Genomic DNA, 21,687 nt, shown 5'->3' on the forward strand with positions numbered 1-21,687 from the left:
GTCCTTCCAAATAGCCAAGTCTCACACGGACTTAGTGTTGGCCTTTCTAAGGTCTCACGAGTGGAAAGTGAATTTAAAAAAGAGTTCTCTTTCCCCCCTCACAAGAGTTTCATTTCTAGGGACTCTGATAGACTCGGTGGACATGAAAATATTTCTGATGGAGGTAAGGAAATCAAAGATTTTGTCCACCTGCCGAGCTCTTCATTCCATTCCTCGGCCGTCAGTGGCTCAGTGTATGGAGGTAATCGGACTAATGGTAGCGGCAATGGACATAGTTCCGTTTGCTCGCTTGCATCTCAGACCACTGCAACTATGCATGCTCAATCAGTAGAATGGGGATTATGTGGATTTATCTCCTCAGATAAATCTGGATCAAGAGACCAGAGACTCTCTTCTTTGGTGGCTGACACAGGATCATCTGTCCCAGGGAATGTGTTTCCGCAGGCCATAATGGGTTATAGTGACGACAGACGAGTCTTCTGGGCTGGGGTGCAGTCTGGAATTCCCTGAAAGCTCAGGGTTTGTGGACTCGGGAGGAGGCTCTCCTACCGATAAATATTCTGGAATTAAGAGCGATATTCAATGCTCTCCAGGCATGGCCTCAGCTGGCTTCGGCCAGATTCATCAGGTTTCGGTCGGACAACATCACGACTGTGGCTTATATCAATCATCAGGGCGGAACAAAGAGTTCCTTAGCGATGATAGAGGTCTCAAGGAGGTCTCAAGAATAATCCAATGGGCAGAGGCTCACTCTTGCCATCTGTCAGCGATCTATATCCCAGGTGTAGAGAACTGGGAGGCAGATTTTCTAAGTCGTCAGACTTTTCATCCGGGGGAGTGGGAACTCCATCCGGAGGTGTTTGCTCAGCTGGTTCGGCCATGGGGCACACCAGAGTTGGATCTGATGGCGTCTCGTCAGAACGCCAAACTTCCTCGTTACGGCTCCAGGTCAAGAGATCCTCAGGCTGTACTGATAGATGCTCTAGCAGTACCCTGGTCGTTCAACCTGGCTTATGTGTTTCCACCTTTCCCTCTCCTTCCACGTCTGATTGCCAGAATCAAACAGGAGAGAGCATCAGTGATTTTGATAGCGCCTGCGTGGCAACGCAGGACTTGGTATGCAGACCTGGTGGACATGTCATCCCTTCCACCATGGTCTCTGCCATTGAGACAGGACCTTCTGATTCAAGGTCCATTCAAGCATCCAAGTCTAATTTCTCTGCAACTGACTGCTTGGAGATTGAACGCTTGATTCTATCAAAGCGGGGTTTCTCTGAGTCAGTCATAAATACCTTGATTCAGGCTCGAATGCCTGTTACCAGGAAAATTTATCATAAGATATGGCGTAAATATCTTTTTTGGTGCGAATCCAAAGGCTTCTCCTGGAGTAAAATCAGGATTCCTAGGATTTTGTCTTTTCTCCAAGAGGGATTGGAGAAAGGATTATCAGCTAGTTCCCTAAAGGGACAGATAACTGCTCTGTCTATTTTGTTGCACAAGCATCTGGCAGATGTTCCAGACGTTCAGGCTTTTTGTCAGGCTTTAGTTAGAATTAAGCCTGTGTTTAAACCTATTGCTCCGCCATGGAGTCTAAATTTAGTTCTTAGAGTTCTTCAGGGGGTTCCGTTTGAACCCATGCATTCCATAGATATTAAGCTTTTATCTTGGAAAGTTTTGTTCCTAGTTGCTATCTCTTCAGATCGAAGAGTTTCTGAACTATCTGCATTACAATGTGACTCTCCTTATCTTGTGTTCCATGCTGATAAGGTGGTCTTGCGTACCAAGCCTGGGTTCCTACCTAAGGTTGTTACTAACAGGAATTTCTTTCATGTAATTAGCAAGAGTCCATGAGCTAGTGACGTATGGGATATACATTCCTACCAGGAGGGGCAAAGTTTCCCAAACCTCAAAATGCCTATAAATACACCCCTCACCACACCCACAATTCAGTTTTACAAACTTTGCCTCCGATGGAGGTGGTGAAGTAAGTTTGTGCTAGATTCTACGTTGATATGCGCTCCGCAGCAAGTTGGAGCCCGGTTTTCCTCTCAGCGTGCAGTGAATGTCAGAGGGATGTGAGGAGAGTATTGCCTATTTGAATGCAGTGATCTCCTTCTACGGGGTCTATTTCATAGGTTCTCTGTTATCGGTCGTAGAGATTCATCTCTTACCTCCCTTTTCAGATCGACGATATACTCTTATATATACCATTACCTCTGCTGATTCTCGTTTCAGTACTGGTTTGGCTTTCTACAAACATGTAGATGAGTGTCCTGGGGTAAGTAAATCTTATTTTCTGTGACACTCTAAGCTATGGTTGGGCACTTTGTTTATAAAGTTCTAAATATATGTATTCAAACATTTATTTGCCTTGACTCAGAATGTTCAACTTTCCTTATTTTCAGACAGTCAGTTTCATATTTGGGATAATGCATTTGATTTAATCATTTTTTCTTACCTTCAAAAATTTGACTCTTCCCTGTGGGCTGTTAGGCTCGCGGGGGCTGAAAATGCTTCATTTTATTGCGTCATTCTTGGCGCTGACTTTTTTGGCGCAAAAAATTCGTTTCCGGCATCATACGTGTCGCCGGAAGTTGCGTCATTTTTTGACGTTATTTTGCGCCAAAAGTGTCGGCGTTCCGGATGTGGCGTCATTTTGGCGCCAAAAAGCATTAAGGCGCCAAATAATGTGGGCGTCTTATTGGCGCGAAAAAATATGGGCGTCGCTTTTGTCTCCACATTATTTTAGTCTCATTTTTTCATTGCTTCTGGTTGCTAGAAGCTTGTTCTTTGGCATTTTTTCCCATTCCTGAAACTGTCATTTAAGGAATTTGTTCAATTTTGCTTTATATATATGTTGTTTTTTCTCTTACATATTGCAAGATGTCTCACGTTGCATCTGAGTCAGAAGATACTACAGGAAAATCGCTGTCTAGTGCTGGATCTACCAAAGCTAAGTGTATCTGCTGTAAACTTTTGGTAGCTATTCCTCCAGCTGTTGTTTGTATTGATTGTCATGACAAACTTGTTAAAGCAGATAATATTTCCTTTAGTAAAGTACCATTGCCTGTTGTAGTTCCTTCAACATCTAAGGTGCAGAATGTTCCTGATAATATAAGAGATTTTGTTTCTGAATCCATAAAGAAGGCTATGTCTGTTATTTCTCCTTCTAGTAAACGTAAAAAATCTTTTAAAACTTCTCTCCCTACAGATGAATTTTTAAATGAACATCATCATTCTGATTCTGATGACTCTTCTGGTTCAGAGGATTCTGTCTCAGAGGTTGATGCTGATAAATCTTCATATTTATTTAAAATGGAATTTATTCGTTCTTTACTTAAAGAAGTACTAATTGCTTTAGAAATAGAGGATTCTGGTCCTCTTGATACTAATTCTAAACGTTTGGATAAGGTATTTAAAGCTCCTGTGGTTATTCCAGAAGTTTTTCCTGTTCCTAATGCTATTTCTGCAGTAATTTCCAAAGAATGGGATAAATTGGGTAATTCATTTACTCCTTCTAAATGTTTTAAGCAATTATATCCTGTGCCGTCTGACAGATTAGAATTTTGGGACAAAATCCCTAAAGTTGATGGGGCTATTTCTACCCTTGCTAAACGTACTACTATTCCTACGTCAGATGGTACTTCGTTTAAGGATCCTTTAGATAGGAAAATTGAATCCTTTCTAAGAAAAGCTTATCTGTGTTCAGGTAATCTTCTTAGACCTGCTATATGTTTGGCTGATGTTGCTGCAGCTTCAACTTTTTGGTTGGAAACTTTAGCGCAACAAGTAACACATCATGATTCTCATGATATTATTATTCTTCTACAGCATGCTAATAATTTTATCTGTGATGCCATTTTTGATATTATTAGAGTTGATGTCAGGTTTATGTCTCTAGCTATTTTAGCTAGAAGAGCTTTATGGCTTAAAACTTGGAATGCTGATATGGCTTCTAAATCAACTTTACTTTCCATTTCTTTCCAGGGTAACAAATTATTTGGTTCTCAGTTGGATTCCATTATTTCAACTGTTACTGGTGGGAAAGGAACTTTTTTACCACAGGATAAAAAATCTAAAGGTAAAAGCAGGGCTAATAATCGTTTCTCCAACATAGGTGTGTCCGGTCCACGGCGTCATCCTTACTTGTGGGATATTCTCTTCCCCAACAGGAAATGGCAAAGAGCCCAGCAAAGCTGGTCACATGATCCCTCCTAGGCTCCGCCTACCCCAGTCATTCTCTTTGCCGTTGCACAGGCAACATCTCCACGGAGATGGCTTAGAGTTTTTTGGTGTTTAAATGTAGTTTTTATTCTTCAATCAAGAGTTTGTTATTTTAAAATAGTGCTGGTATGTACTATTTACTCTGAAACAGAAAAGAGATGAAGATTTCTGTTTGTAAGAGGAAGATGATTTTAGCAACCGTTACTAAAATCGATGGCTGTTTCCACACAGGACTGTTGAGATGAAGTAACTTCAGTTGGGGGAAACAGTGGGCAGACTTTGCTGCTTGAGGTATGACACATTTCTAACAAGACTTGGTAATGCTGGAAGCTGTCATTTTCCCTATGGGAACCGGTAAGCCATTTTCTTAGTTTAGTATAAGAATAAAGGGCTTCACAAGGGCTTTAAAGACTGGTAGACATTTTCTGGGCTAAAACGATTACTTTATAAGTATATTTAGTGGATTATAACTATAAATAGTTCTTTTAATCTTGGGGATTGTATTAAAAAAACGGCAGGCACTGTATTGGACACCTTTTTCACTGGGGGCCTTTTCTAGTCATAGGCAGAGCCTCATTTTCGCGCCACTAATGCGCAGTTGTTTTTGGAAAGCAAGGCATGCAGATGCATGTGTGAGGAGCTAAGAACCACTGAAAAAGCTTATTGAAGGCGTCATTTGGTATCGTATTCCCCTCTGGGCTTGGTTGGGGTCTCAGCAAAGCAGATACCAGGGACTGTATAGGGGTTAAATGTAAAAATGGCTCCGGTTCCGTTATTTTAAGAGTTAAAGCTTTCAAATTTGGTGTGCAATACTTTTAAGGCTTTAAGACACTGTGGTGAAATTTTGGTGAATTTTGAACAATTCCTTCATACTTTTTCACATATTCAGTAATAAAGTGTGTTCAGTTTAAAATTTAAAGTGACAGTAACGGTTTTATTTTAAAACGTTTTTTGTGCTTTGTTATCAAGTTTATGCATGTTAACATGTCTGAACCATCAGATAGACGATGTTCTGTATGTTTGAAAGCCAAGGTTCCTCCCCATTTAAATATATGTGATGAATGTGACATAGTGTCCAAACAAAGTAGGGACAATGATGCCACTGATAATGATGTTGCCCAAGATGATTCCTCAAGTGAGGGGAGTAAGCATGGTACTGCATCATCCCCTTCTGTGTCTACACCAGTCTTGCCCACACAAGAGGTCCCTAGTACATCTAGTGCGCCAATACTTCTTACTATGCAACAATTAACGGCTGTAATGGATAATTCTATTAAAAACATTTTGTCCAAAATGCCCACTTATCAGAGAAAGCGCGATTGCTCTGTTTTAGATACTGAAGAGCATGAGGACGCTGATGATAATGGTTCTGACATACCCTCACACCAATCTGAAGGGGCCAGGAGGGAGGTTTTGTCTGAGGGAGAAATTTCAGATTCAGGAAAAATTTCTCAACAAGCTGAACCTGATGTTATTACATTTAAATTTAAATTAGAACATCTCCGCGCTCTGCTTAAGGAGGTGTTATCTACTCTGGATGATTGTGACAATTTGGTCATTCCAGAGAAATTATGTAAGATGGACAAGTTCCTAGAGGTCCCGGTGCCCCCCGATGCTTTTCCTATACCCAAGCGGGTGGCGGACATTGTAAATAAGGAATGGGAAAGGCCCGGCATACCTTTTGTTCCTCCCCCTATATTTAAGAAATTATTTCCTATGGTCGACCCCAGAAAGGACTTATGGCAGACAGTCCCCAAGGTCGAGGGGGCGGTTTCTACTCTAAACAAACGCACTACTATCCCTATAGAAGATAGTTGTGCTTTCAAAGATCCTATGGATAAAAAATTAGAGGGTTTGCTTAAAAAGATGTTTGTTCAGCAAGGTTACCTTCTACAACCAATTTCATGCATTGTTCCTGTCACTACAGCAGCGTGTTTCTGGTTCGAAGAACTAGAAAAGTCGCTCAATAAAGAATCTTCGTATGAGGAGGTTATGGACAGAGTTCAAGCACTTAAATTGGCTAACTCTTTTATCTTAGACGCCACTTTGCAATTAGCTAGATTAGCGGCGAAAAATTCAGGTTTCTCCAACATAGGTGTGTCCGGTCCACGGCGTCATCCTTACTTGTGGGATATTCTCTTCCCCAACAGGAAATGGCAAAGAGCCCAGCAAAGCTGGTCACATGATCCCTCCTAGGCTCCGCCTTCCCCAGTCATTCTCTTTGCCGTTGTACAGGCAACATCTCCACGGAGATGGCTTAGAGTTTTTTAGTGTTTAACTGTAGTTTTTATTATTCAATCAAGAGTTTGTTATTTTAAAATAGTGCTGGTATGTACTATTTACTCTGAAACAGAAAAGAGATGAAGATTTCTGTTTGTAAGAGGAAAATGATTTTAGCGACCGTTACTAAAATCGATGGCTGTTTCCACACAGGACTGTTGAGAGGAATTAACTTCAGTTGGGGGAACAGTGAGCAGACTTTTGCTGCTTGAGGTATGACACATTCTAACAAGACGATGTAATGCTGGAAGCTGTCATTTTCCCTATGGGATCCGGTAAGCCATTTTTATTACAGAAAGAAAAAAAGGGCTTCACAAGGGCTTTTTAAGACTGTAGACATTTTCTGGGCTAAATCGATTTATATATAAACATATTTTATACTCCATAGCCTTGAGGAATTATTTTAATCTTGGGAATTATGAAAATAACCGGCAGGCACTGTATTGGACACTTTATTCTCTAGGGGCTTTCCCTAATCATAGGCAGAGTCTCATTTTCGCGCCTCTATTGCGCACTTGTTTTTGAGAAGCATGACATGCAGATGCATGTGTGAGGAGCTCTGATACATAGAAAAGACTTTCTGAAGGCGTCATTTGGTATCGTATTCCCCTTTGGGCTTGGTTGGGTCTCAGCAAAGCAGATACCAGGGTCTGTAAAAGGGTTAAATATAAAAACGGCTCCGGTTCCGTTATTTTAAGGGTTAAAGCTTCCAAATTTGGTGTGCAATACTTTTAAGGCTTTAAGACACTGTGGTGAAATTTTGGTGAATTTTGAACAATTCCTTCATACTTTTTCGCAATTGCAGTAATAAAGTGTGTTCAGTTTAAAATTTAAAGTGACAGTAACGGTTTATTTTAAAACGTTTTTTGTACTTTGTTATCAAGTTTTTGCCTGTTTAACATGTCTGAACTACCAGATAGACTGTGTTCTGAATGTGGGGAAGCCAAGGTTCCTTCTCATTTAAATAGATGTGATTTATGTGACACAAAATTTAGAGAAAATGATGCCCAAGATGATTCCTCAAGTGAGGGGAGTAAGCATGGTACTGCATCATCCCCTCCTTCGTCTACACCAGTCTTTCCCACACAGGAGGCCCCTAGTACATCTAGCGCGCCAATACTCCTTACTATGCAACAATTAACGGCTGTAATGGATAATTCTATCAAAAACATTTTAGCCAAAATGCCCACTTATCAGCGAAAGCGCGACTGCTCTGTTTTAGAAAATACTGAAGAGCATGAGGACGCTGATGATATTGGTTCTGAAGGGCCCCTACACCAGTCTGAGGGGGCCAGGGAGGTTTTGTCTGAGGGAGAAATTTCAGATTCAGGGAAAATTTCTCAACAAGCTGAACCTGATGTGATTACATTTAAATTTAAATTGGAACATCTCCGCGCTCTGCTTAAGGAGGTGTTATCCACTCTGGATGATTGTGAGAATTTGGTCATTCCAGAGAAACTATGTAAAATGGACAAGTTCCTAGAGGTCCCGGGGCCCCCCGAAGCTTTTCCTATACCCAAGCGGGTGGCGGACATTGTAAATAAAGAATGGGAAAGGCCCGGTATACCTTTCGTCCCTCCCCCCATATTTAAAAAATTGTTTCCTATGGTCGACCCCAGAAAGGACTTATGGCAGACAGTCCCCAAGGTCGAGGGGGCGGTTTCTACTCTAAACAAACGCACCACTATACCCATAGAAGATAGTTGTGCTTTCAAAGATCCTATGGATAAAAAATTAGAAGGTTTGCTTAAAAAGATGTTTGTTCAGCAAGGTTACCTTCTACAACCAATTTCATGCATTGTTCCTGTCACTACAGCAGCGTGTTTCTGGTTCGATGAGCTAGAAAAGGCGCTCAATAATAATTCTTCTTCTTATGAGGAGATTATGGACAGAATTCATGCTCTCAAATTGGCTAATTCTTTCACCCTAGACGCCACTTTGCAATTGGCTAGGTTAGCGGCGAAAAATTCTGGTTTTGCTATTGTGGCGCGCAGAGCGCTTTGGTTAAAATCTTGGTCAGCGGATGCGTCTTCCAAGAACAAATTGCTTAACATTCCTTTCAAGGGGAAAACGCTGTTTGGCCCTGACTTGAAAGAGATTATCTCTGATATCACTGGGGGCAAGGGCCACGCCCTTCCTCAGGATAGGTCTTTCAAGGCCAAAAATAAACCTAATTTTCGTCCCTTTCGCAGAAACGGACCAGCCCCAAGTGCTACGTCCTCTAAGCAAGAGGGTAATACTTCTCAAGCCAAGCCAGCCTGGAGACCAATGCAAGGCTGGAACAAAGGAAAGCAGGCCAAGAAACCTGCCACTGCTACCAAGACAGCATGAGATGTTGGCCCCCGATCCGGGACCGGATCTGGTGGGGGGCAGACTCTCTCTCTTCGCTCAGGCTTGGGCAAGAGATGATCTGGATCCTTGGGCACTAGAAATAGTCTCCCAAGGTTATCTTCTGGAATTCAAGGGGCTTCCCCCAAGGGGGAGGTTCCACAGGTCTCAATTGTCTTCAGACCACATAAAAAGACAGGCATTCTTACATTGTGTAGAAGACCTGTTAAAAATGGGAGTGATTCATCCTGTTCCTTTAGGAGAACAAGGGATGGGGTTCTACTCCAATCTGTTCGTAGTTCCCAAAAAAGAGGGAACATTCAGACCAATCTTAGATCTCAAGATCCTAAACAAGTTTCTCAAGGTTCCATCGTTCAAAATGGAAACCATTCGAACAATTCTTCCTTCCATCCAGGAAGGTCAATTCATGACCACGGTGGATTTAAAGGATGCGTATCTCCATATTCCTATCCACAAGGAACATCATCGGTTCCTAAGGTTCGCATTCCTGGACAAGCATTACCAGTTTGTGGCACTTCCGTTCGGATTAGCCACTGCTCCAAGGATTTTCACAAAGGTACTAGGGTCCCTTCTAGCGGTGCTAAGACCAAGGGGCATTGCAGTAGTACCTTACTTGGACGACATTCTGATTCAAGCGTCGTCCCTTCCTCAAGCAAAGGCTCACACGGACATTGTCCTGGCCTTTCTCAGATCTCACGGGTGGAAAGTGAACATAGAAAAAAGTTCTCTATCTCCGTCAACAAGGGTTCCCTTCTTGGGAACAATAATAGACTCCTTAGAAATGAGGATTTTTCTGACAGAGGCCAGAAAATCAAAACTTCTAAACTCTTGTCAAATACTTCATTCTGTTCCTCTTCCTTCCATAGCGCAGTGCATGGAAGTAATAGGTTTGATGGTAGCGGCAATGGACATAGTTCCTTTTGCGCGAATTCATCTAAGACCATTACAACTGTGCATGCTCAGTCAGTGGAATGGGGACTATACAGACTTGTCTCCGACGATACAAGTAGATCAGAGGACCAGAGATTCACTCCGTTGGTGGCTGTCCCTGGACAACCTGTCACAGGGGATGAGCTTCCGCAGACCAGAGTGGGTCATTGTCACGACCGACGCCAGTCTGGTGGGCTGGGGCGCGGTCTGGGGACCCCTGAAAGCTCAGGGTCTTTGGTCTCGGGAAGAATCTCTTCTCCCGATAAATATTCTGGAACTGAGAGCGATATTCAATGCTCTCAAGGCTTGGCCTCAGCTAGCAAAGGCCAAGTTCATACGGTTTCAATCAGACAACATGACGACTGTTGCGTACATCAACCATCAGGGGGGAACAAGGAGTTCCCTGGCGATGGAAGAAGTGACCAAAATCATTCAATGGGCGGAGACTCACTCCTGCCACTTGTCCGCAATCCACATCCCAGGAGTGGAAAATTGGGAAGCGGATTTTCTGAGTCGTCAGACATTTCATCCGGGGGAGTGGGAACTCCATCCGGAAATCTTTGCCCAAATTACTCAATTGTGGGGCATTCCAGACATGGATCTGATGGCCTCTCGTCAGAACTTCAAGGTTCCTTGCTACGGGTCCAGATCCAGGGATCCCAAGGCGACTCTAGTAGATGCACTAGTAGCACCTTGGACCTTCAAACTAGCTTATGTATTCCCGCCGTTTCCTCTCATCCCCAGGCTGGTAGCCAGGATCAATCAGGAGAGGGCATCGGTGATCTTGATAGCTCCTGCGTGGCCACGCAGGACTTGGTATGCAGACCTGGTGAATATGTCATCGGCTCCACCATGGAAGCTACCTTTGAGACGAGACCTTCTTGTTCAAGGTCCGTTCGAACATCCGAATCTGGTCTCACTCCAACTGACTGCTTGGAGATTGAACGCTTGATCTTATCAAAGCGAGGGTTCTCAGATTCTGTCATTGATACTCTTGTTCAGGCCAGAAAGCCTGTAACTAGAAAAATTTACCACAAAATATGGAAAAAATATATCTGTTGGTGTGAATCTAAAGGATTCCCTTGGGACAAGGTAAAAATTCCTAAGATTCTATCCTTTCTTCAAGAAGGTTTGGAGAAAGGATTATCTGCAAGTTCCTTGAAGGGACAGATTTCTGCCTTGTCTGTGTTACTTCACAAAAAGCTGGCAGCTGTGCCAGATGTTCAAGCCTTTGTTCAGGCTCTGGTTAGAGTCAAGCCTGTTTACAAACCTTTGACTCCTCCTTGGAGTCTCAATTTAGTTCTTTCAGTTCTTCAGGGGGTTCCGTTTGAACCCTTACATTCCGTTGATATTAAGTTATTATCTTGGAAAGTTTTGTTTTTGGTTGCAATTTCTTCTGCTAGAAGAGTTTCAGAATTATCTGCTCTGCAGTGTTCTCCTCCTTATCTGGTGTTCCATGCAGATAAGGTGGTTTTACGTACTAAACCTGGTTTTCTTCCGAAAGTTGTTTCTAACAAAAACATTAACCAGGAGATAGTCGTGCCTTCTTTGTGTCCGAATCCAGTTTCAAAGAAGGAACGTTTGTTGCACAATTTGGATGTTGTTCGTGCTCTAAAATTCTATTTAGATGCTACAAAGGATTTTAGACAAACATCTTCCTTGTTTGTTGTTTATTCTGGTAAAAGGAGAGGTCAAAAAGCAACTTCTACCTCTCTCTCTTTTTGGATTAAAAGCATCATCAGATTGGCTTATGAGACTGCCGGACGGCAGCCTCCTGAAAGAATCACAGCTCATTCCACTAGGGCTGTGGCTTCCACATGGGCCTTCAAGAACGAGGCTTCTGTTGATCAGATATGTAAGGCAGCGACTTGGTCTTCACTGCACACTTTTACTAAATTTTACAAGTTTGATACTTTTGCTTCTTCTGAGGCTATTTTTGGGAGAAAGGTTTTGCAAGCCGTGGTGCCTTCCATCTAGGTGACCTGATTTGCTCCCTCCCTTCATCCGTGTCCTAAAGCTTTGGTATTGGTTCCCACAAGTAAGGATGACGCCGTGGACCGGACACACCTATGTTGGAGAAAACAGAATTTATGTTTACCTGATAAATTACTTTCTCCAACGGTGTGTCCGGTCCACGGCCCGCCCTGGTTTTTTAATCAGGTCTGATAATTTATTTTCTTTAACTACAGTCACCACGGTATCATATGGTTTCTCCTATGCAAATATTCCTCCTTTACGTCGGTCGAATGACTGGGGAAGGCGGAGCCTAGGAGGGATCATGTGACCAGCTTTGCTGGGCTCTTTGCCATTTCCTGTTGGGGAAGAGAATATCCCACAAGTAAGGATGACGCCGTGGACCGGACACACCGTTGGAGAAAGTAATTTATCAGGTAAACATAAATTCTGTTTTTGCTATTGTGGCGCGCAGAGCGCTTTGGCTAAAGTCTTGGTCAGCGGATGTGTCCTCCAAGAACAAATTGCTTAACATCCCTTTCAAGGGTAAAACGCTGTTTGGCCCTGACTTGAAAGAGATTATTTCAGACATCACTGGGGGAAAGGGCCACGCCCTTCCTCAGGATAGGTCTTTTAAGGCTAAAAATAAGCCAAATTTTCGTCCCTTTCGCAGAAACGGACCAGCCTCAAATTCTACACCCTCTAAGCAAGAGGGTAATAGTTCTCAAACCAAACCAGCCTGGAGACCGATGCAAGGCTGGAACAAGGGTAAGCAGGCCAAGAAACCTGCCACTGCTACTAAAACAGCATGAAGTGTTGGCCCCCGATCCGGGACCGGATCTGGTGGGGGGCAGACTCTCTCTCTTTGCTCAGGCTTGGGCAAGAGATGTTCAGGATCCTTGGGCGCTAGAAATAGTTTCTCAAGGTTATCTCCTGGAATTCAAGGAACTACCCCCAAGGGGAAGGTTCCACAGGTCTCAATTGTCTTCAAACCAAATAAAAAGACAGGCATTCTTACATTGTGTAGAAGACCTGTTAAGAATGGGAGTGATTCATCCTGTTCCATTAGGAGAACAAGGGATGGGGTTTTACTCCAATCTGTTCATAGTTCCCAAAAAAGAGGGAACATTCAGACCAATTTTAGATCTCAAGATTCTAAACAAATTTCTCAGGGTTCCATCGTTCAAAATGGAAACCATTCGAACAATTCTTCCTACCATCCAGGAAGGTCAATTCATGACCACGGTGGATTTAAAGGATGCGTATCTACATATTCCTATCCACAAGGAACATCATCGGTTCCTAAGGTTCGCCTTTCTGGACAAGCATTACCAGTTTGTGGCACTTCCATTCGGATTAGCCACTGCTCCAAGGATTTTCACAAAGGTACTAGGGTCCCTTCTAGCGGTGCTAAGACCAAGGGGCATTGCAGTAGTACCTTACTTGGACGACATACTGATTCAAGCGTCGTCTCTGTCAAAAGCAAAGGCTCATACGGACATTGTCCTAGCCTTTCTCAGATCTCACGGGTGGAAAGTGAACGTAGAAAAAAGTTCTCTATCCCCGTCAACAAGAGTTCCCTTTTTGGGAACAATAATAGATTCCTTAGAAATGAAGATTTTTCTGACAGAGGCCAGAAAATCAAAACTTCTAAGCTCTTGTCAAGTACTTCATTCTGTTCTTCTTCCTTCCATAGCGCAGTGCATGGAAGTAATAGGTTTGATGGTTGCAGCAATGGACATAGTTCCTTTTGCGCGAATTCATCTAAGACCATTACAACTGTGCATGCTCAGACAGTGGAATGGGGATTATACAGACTTGTCTCCGACGATCCAAGTAGATCAGAGAACCAGAGATTCACTCCGTTGGTGGCTGACCCTGGACAACCTGTCGCAGGGAATGAGCTTCCGCAGACCAGAGTGGGTCATTGTCACGACCGACGCCAGTCTGGTGGGCTGGGGCGCGGTCTGGGAACCCCTGAAAGCTCAGGGTCTATGGTCTCGGGAAGAATCTCTTCTCCCGATAAACATTCTGGAACTGAGAGCGATATTCAATGCTCTCAAAGCTTGGCCTCAACTAGCAAAGGCCAAATTCATAAGGTTTCAATCAGACAACATGACGACTGTTGCATATATCATCCATCAGGGGGGAACAAGGAGTTCCCTGGCGATGGAAGAAGTGACCAAAATAATTCAATGGGCGGAGAATCACTCCTGCCACTTGTCTGCAATCCACATCCCAGGAGTGGAAAATTGGGAAGCGGATTTTCTGAGTCGTCAGACTTTCCATCCGGGGGAGTGGGAACTCCATCCGGAAATCTTTGCCCAAATAACTCAATTATGGGGCATTCCAGACATGGATCTGATGGCGTCTCGTCAGAACTTCAAGGTTCCTTGCTACGGGTCCAGATCCAGGGATCCCAAGGCGACTCTAGTAGATGCACTAGTAGCACCTTGGACCTTCGACCTAGCTTATGTATTCCCACCGTTTCCTCTCATTCCCAGGCTGGTAGCCAGGATCAATCAGGAGAGGGCTTCGGTGATCTTGATAGCTCCTGCGTGGCCACGCAGAACTTGGTATGCAGACCTGGTGAATATGTCATCGGCTCCACCATGGAAGCTACCTTTGAGACAGGACCTTCTTGTTCAAGGTCCATTCGAACATCCGAATCTGGCTTCACTCCAACTGACTGCTTGGAGATTGAACGCTTGATTTTATCAAAGCGTGGGTTTTCAGATTCTGTCATTGATACTCTTATTCAGGCTAGAAAGCCTGTAACTAGGAAAATTTACCTTAAAATATGGAAAAAATATATCTGTTGGTGTAAATCTAAAGGATTCCCATGGAACAAGATAAAAATTCCTAAGATTCTATCCTTTCTACAAGAGGGTTTGGAGAAAGGAGTATCTGCAAGTTCTTTGAAGGGACAGATTTCTGCTTTATCTGTTTTACTTCACAAAAAGCTGGCGGCTGTGCCAGATGTTCAAGCTTTTGTTCAGGCTCTGGTTAGAATCAAGCCTGTTTACAAACCTTTGACTCCTCCTTGGAGTCTCAATTTAGTTCTTTCAGTCCTTCAAGGGGTTCCGTTTGAACCCTTACATTCCGTAGATATTAAGTTACTATCTTGGAAAGTTTTGTTTTTGGTTGCAATTTCTTCTGCTAGAAGAGTTTCAGAGTTATCTGCTCTGCAGTGTTCTCCTCCTTATCTGGTGTTCCATGCAGATAAGGTGGTTTTGCGTACTAAACCTGGTTTTCTTCCGAAAGTTGTTTCTAACAAAAATATTAACCAGGAGATAGTTGTACCTTCTTTGTGTCCGAATCCAGTTTCAAAGAAGGAACGTTTGTTGCACAATTTGGATGTAGTTCGTGCTCTAAAATTCTATTTAGAGGCTACAAAGGATTTCAGACAAACATCTTCTTTGCTTGTTGTTTATTCTGGTAAAAGGAGAGGTCAAAAAGCAACTTCTACCTCTCTCTCTTTTTGGCTTAAAAGCATCATCCGATTGGCTTATGAGACTGCCGGACGGCAGCCTCCTGAAAGAATCACAGCTCACTCCACTAGGGCTGTGGCTTCCACATGGGCCTTCAAGAACGAGGCTTCTGTTGATCAGATATGTAAGGCAGTGACTTGGTCTTCACTGCACACTTTTACCAAATTTTACAAATTTGATACTTTTGCTTCTTCGGAGGCTATTTTTGGGAGAAAGGTTTTGCAAGCCGTGGTGCCTTCCATCTAGGTGACCTGATTTGCTCCCTCCCATCATCCGTGTCCTAAAGCTTTGGTATTGGTTCCCACAAGTAAGGATGACGCCGTGGACCGGACACACCTATGTTGGAGAAAACAGAATTTATGCTTACCTGATAAATTACTTTCTCCAACGGTGTGTCCGGTCCACGGCCCGCCCTGGTTTTTTAATCAGGTCTGATGAATTATTTTCTCTAACTACAGTCACCACGGTATCATATGATTTCTCCTATGCATATTCCTCCTTTACGTCGGTCGAATGACTGGGGTAGGCGGAGCCTAGGAGGGATCATGTGACCAGCTTTGCTGGGCTCTTTGCCATTTCCTGTTGGGGATGAGAATATCCCACAAGTAAGCATGACGCCGTGGACCGGACACACCGTTGGAGAAAGTAATTTATCAGGTAAGCATAAATTCTGTTTTTCGTTCCTTTCGTTTCAACAAAGAACAAAAGCCTGATCCTTCATCCTCAGGAGCAGTTTCAGTTTGGAAACCATCTCCAGTCTGGAATAAATCCAAGCCAGCTAGAAAGGCAAAGCCTGCTTCTAAGTCCACATGAAGGTGCGGCCCTCATTTCAGCTCAGCTGGTAGGGGGCAGGTTACGTTTTTTCAAGGAAATTTGGATCAATTCTGTTCACAATCTTTGGATTCAGAGCATTGTTTCAGAAGGGTACAGAATTGGTTTCAAGATGAGACCTCCTGCAAAGAGATTTTTTCTTTCCCGTGTCCCAGTAAATCCAGTAAAAGCTCAAGCATTTCTGAAATGTGTTTCAGATCTAGAGTTGACTGGAGTAATTATGCCAGTTCCAGTTCTATTTTATTTATTTTTATTCAAATCTCTTCATTGTACCAAAGAAGGAGAATTCCTTCAGACCAGTTCTGGATCTAAAAATATTGAATCGTTATGTAAGAATACCAACGTTCAAGATGGTAACTGTAAGGACTATCTTGCCTTTTGTTCAGCAAGGGAATTATATGTCCACAATAGATTTACAGGATGCATATCTGCATATTCCGATTCATCCAGATCATTATCAGTTCCTGAGATTCTCTTTTCTGGACAAGCATTACCAGTTTGTGGCTCTGCCGTTTGGCCTAGCTACAGCTCCAAGAATTTTTACAAAGGTTCTCGGTGCCCTTCTGTCTGTAATCAGAGAACAGGGTATTGTGGTATTTCCTTATTTGGACGATATCTTGGTACTTGCTCAGTCTTTACATTTAGCAGAATCTCATACGAATCGACTTGTGTTGTTTCTTCAAGATCATGGTTGGAGGATCAATTTACCAAAAAGTTCTTTGATTCCTCAGACAAGGGTAACCTTTCTGGGTTTCCAGATGGATTCAGTGTCCATGACTCTGTCTTTAACAGACAAGAGACGTCTAAAATTGATTGCAGCTTGTCGAAACCTTCAGTCACAATCATTCCCTTCGGTAGCCTTATGCATGGAAATTCTAGGTCTTATGACTGCTGCATCGGACGCGATCCCCTTTGCTCGTTTTCACATGCGACCTCTTCAGCTCTGTATGCTGAAGCAATGGTGCAAGGATTACACGAAGATATCTCAATTAATTTCTTTAAAACCGATTGTTCGACACTCTCTAACATGGTGGACAGATCACCATCGTTTAATTCAGGGGGCTTCTTTTGTGCTTCCGACCTGGACTGTAATTTCTACAGATGCAAGTCTCACAGGTTGGGGAGCTGTGTGGGGATCTCTGACGGCACAGGGAGTTTGGGAATCTCAGGAGGTGAGATTACCGATCAATATTTTGGAACTCCGTGCAATTTTCAGAGCTCTTCAGTTTTGGCCTCTTCTGAAGAGAGAATCGTTCATTTGTTTTCAGACAGACAATGTCACAACTGTGGCATACATCAATCATCAAGGAGGGACTCACAGTCCTCTGGTTATGAAAGAAGTATCTCGAATTTTGGTTTGGGCGGAATCCAGCTCCTGTCTAATTTCTGCGGTTCATATCCCAGGTATAGACAATTGGGAAGCGGATTATCTCAGTCGCCAAACGTTGCATCCGGGCGAATGGTCTCTTCACCCAGAGGTATTTCTTCAGATTGTTCAAATGTGGGAACTTCCAGAAATAGATCTGATGGCGTCCCATCTAAACAAGAAACTTCCCAGGTATCTGTCCAGATCCCGGGATCCTCAGGCGGAGGCAGTGGATGCATTATCACTTCCTTGGAAGTATCATCCTGCCTATATCTTTCCGCCTCTAGTTCTTCTTCCAAGAGTAATCTCCAAGATTCTGAAGGAATGCTCGTTTGTTCTGCTGGTAGCTCCGGCATGGCCTCACAGGTTTTGGTATGCGGATCTTGTCCGGATGGCCTCTTGCCAACCGTGGACTCTTCCGTTAAGACCAGACCTTCTGTCACAAGGTCCTTTTTTCCATCAGGATCTGAAATCCTTAAATTTAAAGGTATGGAGATTGAACGCTTGATTCTTGGTCAAAGAGGTTTCTCTGACTCTGTGATTAATACTATGTTACAGGCTCGTAAATCTGTATCTCGAGAGATATATTATAGAGTCTGGAAGACTTATATTTCTTGGTGTCTTTCTCATCATTTTTCTTGGCATTCTTTTAGAATACCGAGAATTTTACAGTTTCTTCAGGATGGTTTAGATAAGGGTTTGTCCGCAAGTTCTTTGAAAGGACAAATCTCTGCTCTTTCTGTTCTTTTTCACAGAAAGATTGCTATTCTTCCTGATATTCATTGTTTTGTACAAGCTTTGGTTCGTATAAAACCTGTTATTAAGTCAATTTCTCCTCCTTGGAGTTTGAATTTGGTTCTGGGAGCTCTTCAAGCTCCTCCATTTGAACCTATGCATTCATTGGACATTAAATTACTTTCTTGGAAAGTTTTGTTCCTTTTGGCCATCTCTTCTGCCAGAAGAGTTTCTGAATTATCTGCTCTTTCTTGTGAGTCTCCTTTTCTGATTTTTCATCAGGATAAGGCGGTGTTGCGAACTTCTTTTGAATTTTTACCTAAAGTTGTGAATTCCAACAACATTAGTAGAGAAATTGTGGTTCCTTCATTATGTCCTAATCCTAAGAATTCTAAGGAGAAATCGTTGCATTCTTTGGATGTTGTTAGAGCTTTGAAATATTATGTTGAAGCTACGAAATCTTTCCGTAAGACTTCTAGTCTATTTGTTATCTTTTCCGGTTCTAGAAAAGGCCAGAAAGCTTCTGCCATTTCTTTGGCATCTTGGTTGAAATCTTTAATTCATCTTGCCTATGTTGAGTCGGGTAAAACTCCGCCTCAGAGAATTACAGCTCATTCTACTAGGTCAGTTTCTACTTCCTGGGCGTTTAGGAATGAAGCTTCGGTTGATCAGATTTGCAAAGCAGCAACTTGGTCCTCTTTGCATACTTTTACTAAATTCTACCATTTTGATGTATTTTCTTCTTCTGAAGCAGTTTTTGGTAGAAAAGTACTTCAGGCAGCGGTTTCAGTTTGAATCTTCTGCTTATGTTTTTCGTTAAACTTTATTTTTGGGTGTGGATTATTTTCAGCAGGAATTGGCTGTCTTTATTTTATCCCTCCCTCTCTAGTGACTCTTGTGTGGAAAGATCCACATCTTGGGTAGTCATTATCCCATACGTCACTAGCTCATGGACTCTTGCTAATTACATGAAAGAAAACATAATTTATGTAAGAACTTACCTGATAAATTCATTTCTTTCATATTAGCAAGAGTCCATGAGGCCCGCCCTTTTTTTGTGGTGGTTATGATTTTGTATAAAGCACAATTATTCCAATTCCTTATTTTATATGCTTTCGCACTTTTTTATCACCCCACTTCTTGGCTATTCGTTAAACTGAATTGTGGGTGTGGTGAGGGGTGTATATATAGGCATTTTGAGGTTTGGGAAACTTTGCCCCTCCTGGTAGGAATGTATATCCCATACGTCACTAGCTCATGGACTCTTGCTAATATGAAATAAATGAATTTATCAGGTAAGTTCTTACATAAATTATGTTATCAATCAAGAAATTGTTGTTCCTTCTCTGTGTCCTAATCCTTCTTGTAAGAAGGAACGTCTGTTGCACAACTTGGACGTGGTTCGTGCTTTGAAATTTTATTTGCAGGCAACCAAAAATTTTCGTCAAACATCTTCTTTGTTGCGTAGGGGTCAAAAGGCTATGGCGACTTCTCTTTCCTTTTGGCTGAAAAGCATCATCCGTTTGGCTTATGAGACTGCTGGAGAGCAGCTTCCTGAAAGGATTACAGCTTCCACATGGGCTTTTAAAAATGATGCTTCTGTTGAACAGATTTGGTCGTCGCTTCATGCCTTTTCAAAATTTAATAAATTTGATACTTTTGCTTCTTCGGAGGCTATTTTTGGGAGAAAGGTTTTGCAAGCAGTGGTGCCTTCCGTTTAGGTTCCTGTCTTGTCCCTCCCTTCATCCGTGTCCTAAAGCTTTGGTATTGGTATCCCACAAGTTAGGATGAATCCGTGGACTCGGTACATCATGCAAAAGAAAACAAAATTTATGCTTACCTGATAAATTTCTTTCTTTTGCGATGTACCGAGTCCACGGCCGCCCTGTCTATTCAAGACAGATAGTATTTTTTTATGTAAACTTCAGTCACCTCTGCACCTTTATAATTTCTCCTTTTCTTCCTTGGCCTTCGGTCGAATGACTGGGGGGTGGAGTTAAGGGGGGAGCTATATAGACAGCTCTGCTGTGGTGCTCTCTTTGCTACTTCCTGTCAGGAAGGACAATATCCCACAAGTTAGGATGAATCCGTGGACTCAGTACATCGCAAAAGAAAGAAATTTATCAGGTAAGCATAAATTTAGTTTTTTCGTGTTTAAATGAATTTAAGTGAAAAGTCTCCAAAGTGTATATACACATAAATACACTTACACATATTTAGACATATCTATACATATTATAGGCATTTCCAATCAAATACCTTGTCATATACCTTATATTTTGTAACCCTTATAAAAACAATATTATACTATTTCTATGAAAATAAATTTTATCAGAAAGTGTATATATGAGTGTAATAGTATATTTTAATGTTCTTATGTTGTGTTTGCTGAATTTTTTTTTAACCCTAACACTTTACGCTGTCTTCACTTTCTGTTTGCGCTCAAGCTCAACTGTTGTATAATATGCGCGCTAGTTAGCACAGTCGAGCTATTGCTTGTAATCTAGCCCAATGTTTTCCCTATGATCCATTTTACCTGCTGGGGTGTGTAGCTGCTTTTGCCTATTGCATCCTCACCTATACTGTACATATCAGTTCTAGCGATAGAAAAGCTGTGAAAACAAAGTGTAGAAGAAATCAAGCTCCCAGTAGGGGGAGGGGGCAGAGAGATTAAAAATAAAACATGTTTTAGTTCTTTCTTTGTAATGGTGTCACTTTGTATACAGGGAGAGGAAATATCAGAAGGATACTGTGTTAAATAGAGGTAAGCTAGTGAGATCTGCTCTCTCTGAAAGTTCAGACCATTTGATTGGGTTGAGGTTTCATATACAAAATATACCTAAGGAGCAATTTCCTATAGATTTTAAACTCTGCAGCTGGTATAACAAGCCGTTGCAAACACATCAAGGGGAAACAAATGTTACAATACACTGTCCCTTTAAGTACTTCTAAAAAGTGCATTAGTGTTTGTTTTTGTTTTTTACACACAAAAGCAATGATCTTGAAGTGTGAAAATGAAAACTATGAGGCAAGTTATGTTGTTAATGAAGTTCCTTATGAGCAGTCACAATGACTTGACCAGAGATTTTCAGTTTGGTTAAAATGTCCAGCACTTACGTTACTATTGCTCGAGTACAAGGACTAACCATAGACTTGTAATACAAGCGTGAGTTTTTACTTTGCACTTGTCACTGAAAGTAAAGGGAGTCTTAGATCCCATATTACAAGAAAATAAATAAAACTATCTATAAAAATATTGTGACCTCATGATCTCGTTTGCACTTCTCACGGTAACAATTGTACTCTATTTGTGATCTAGGCCATTTATAATCCTGCCTTCAGCTATAAAGAGGCATTGGGTTTATTCTGATTCTGAAACGCTATGGGATTACATTGTTAGCCAAGTTATAAATACACAAGTTAGTAATAGTTATTTGTTTTTGTTTTTTTAAATATTTATTGTTGATGTATAATTATTTTTTTTAATAAAATGCTTATGTAATTTCAAGGCATGTTTGTTCACAATTT

General features: G+C 42.0%; 1 protein-coding gene across 1 annotated transcript in view; it reads left to right on the forward strand.

The window, feature by feature from the left end:
* The window catches only part of LOC128645217 (protein mono-ADP-ribosyltransferase PARP14), a 374,228-nt gene that overhangs the window by 350,228 nt on the left and 2,313 nt on the right, over positions 1–21,687 (forward strand). The window lies entirely within an intron of this gene.

This window comes from Bombina bombina, chromosome 1 (genome assembly GCF_027579735.1).
Source record: "Bombina bombina isolate aBomBom1 chromosome 1, aBomBom1.pri, whole genome shotgun sequence".
In the NCBI taxonomy this organism is placed as follows: Eukaryota; Metazoa; Chordata; class Amphibia; order Anura; family Bombinatoridae; genus Bombina; species Bombina bombina.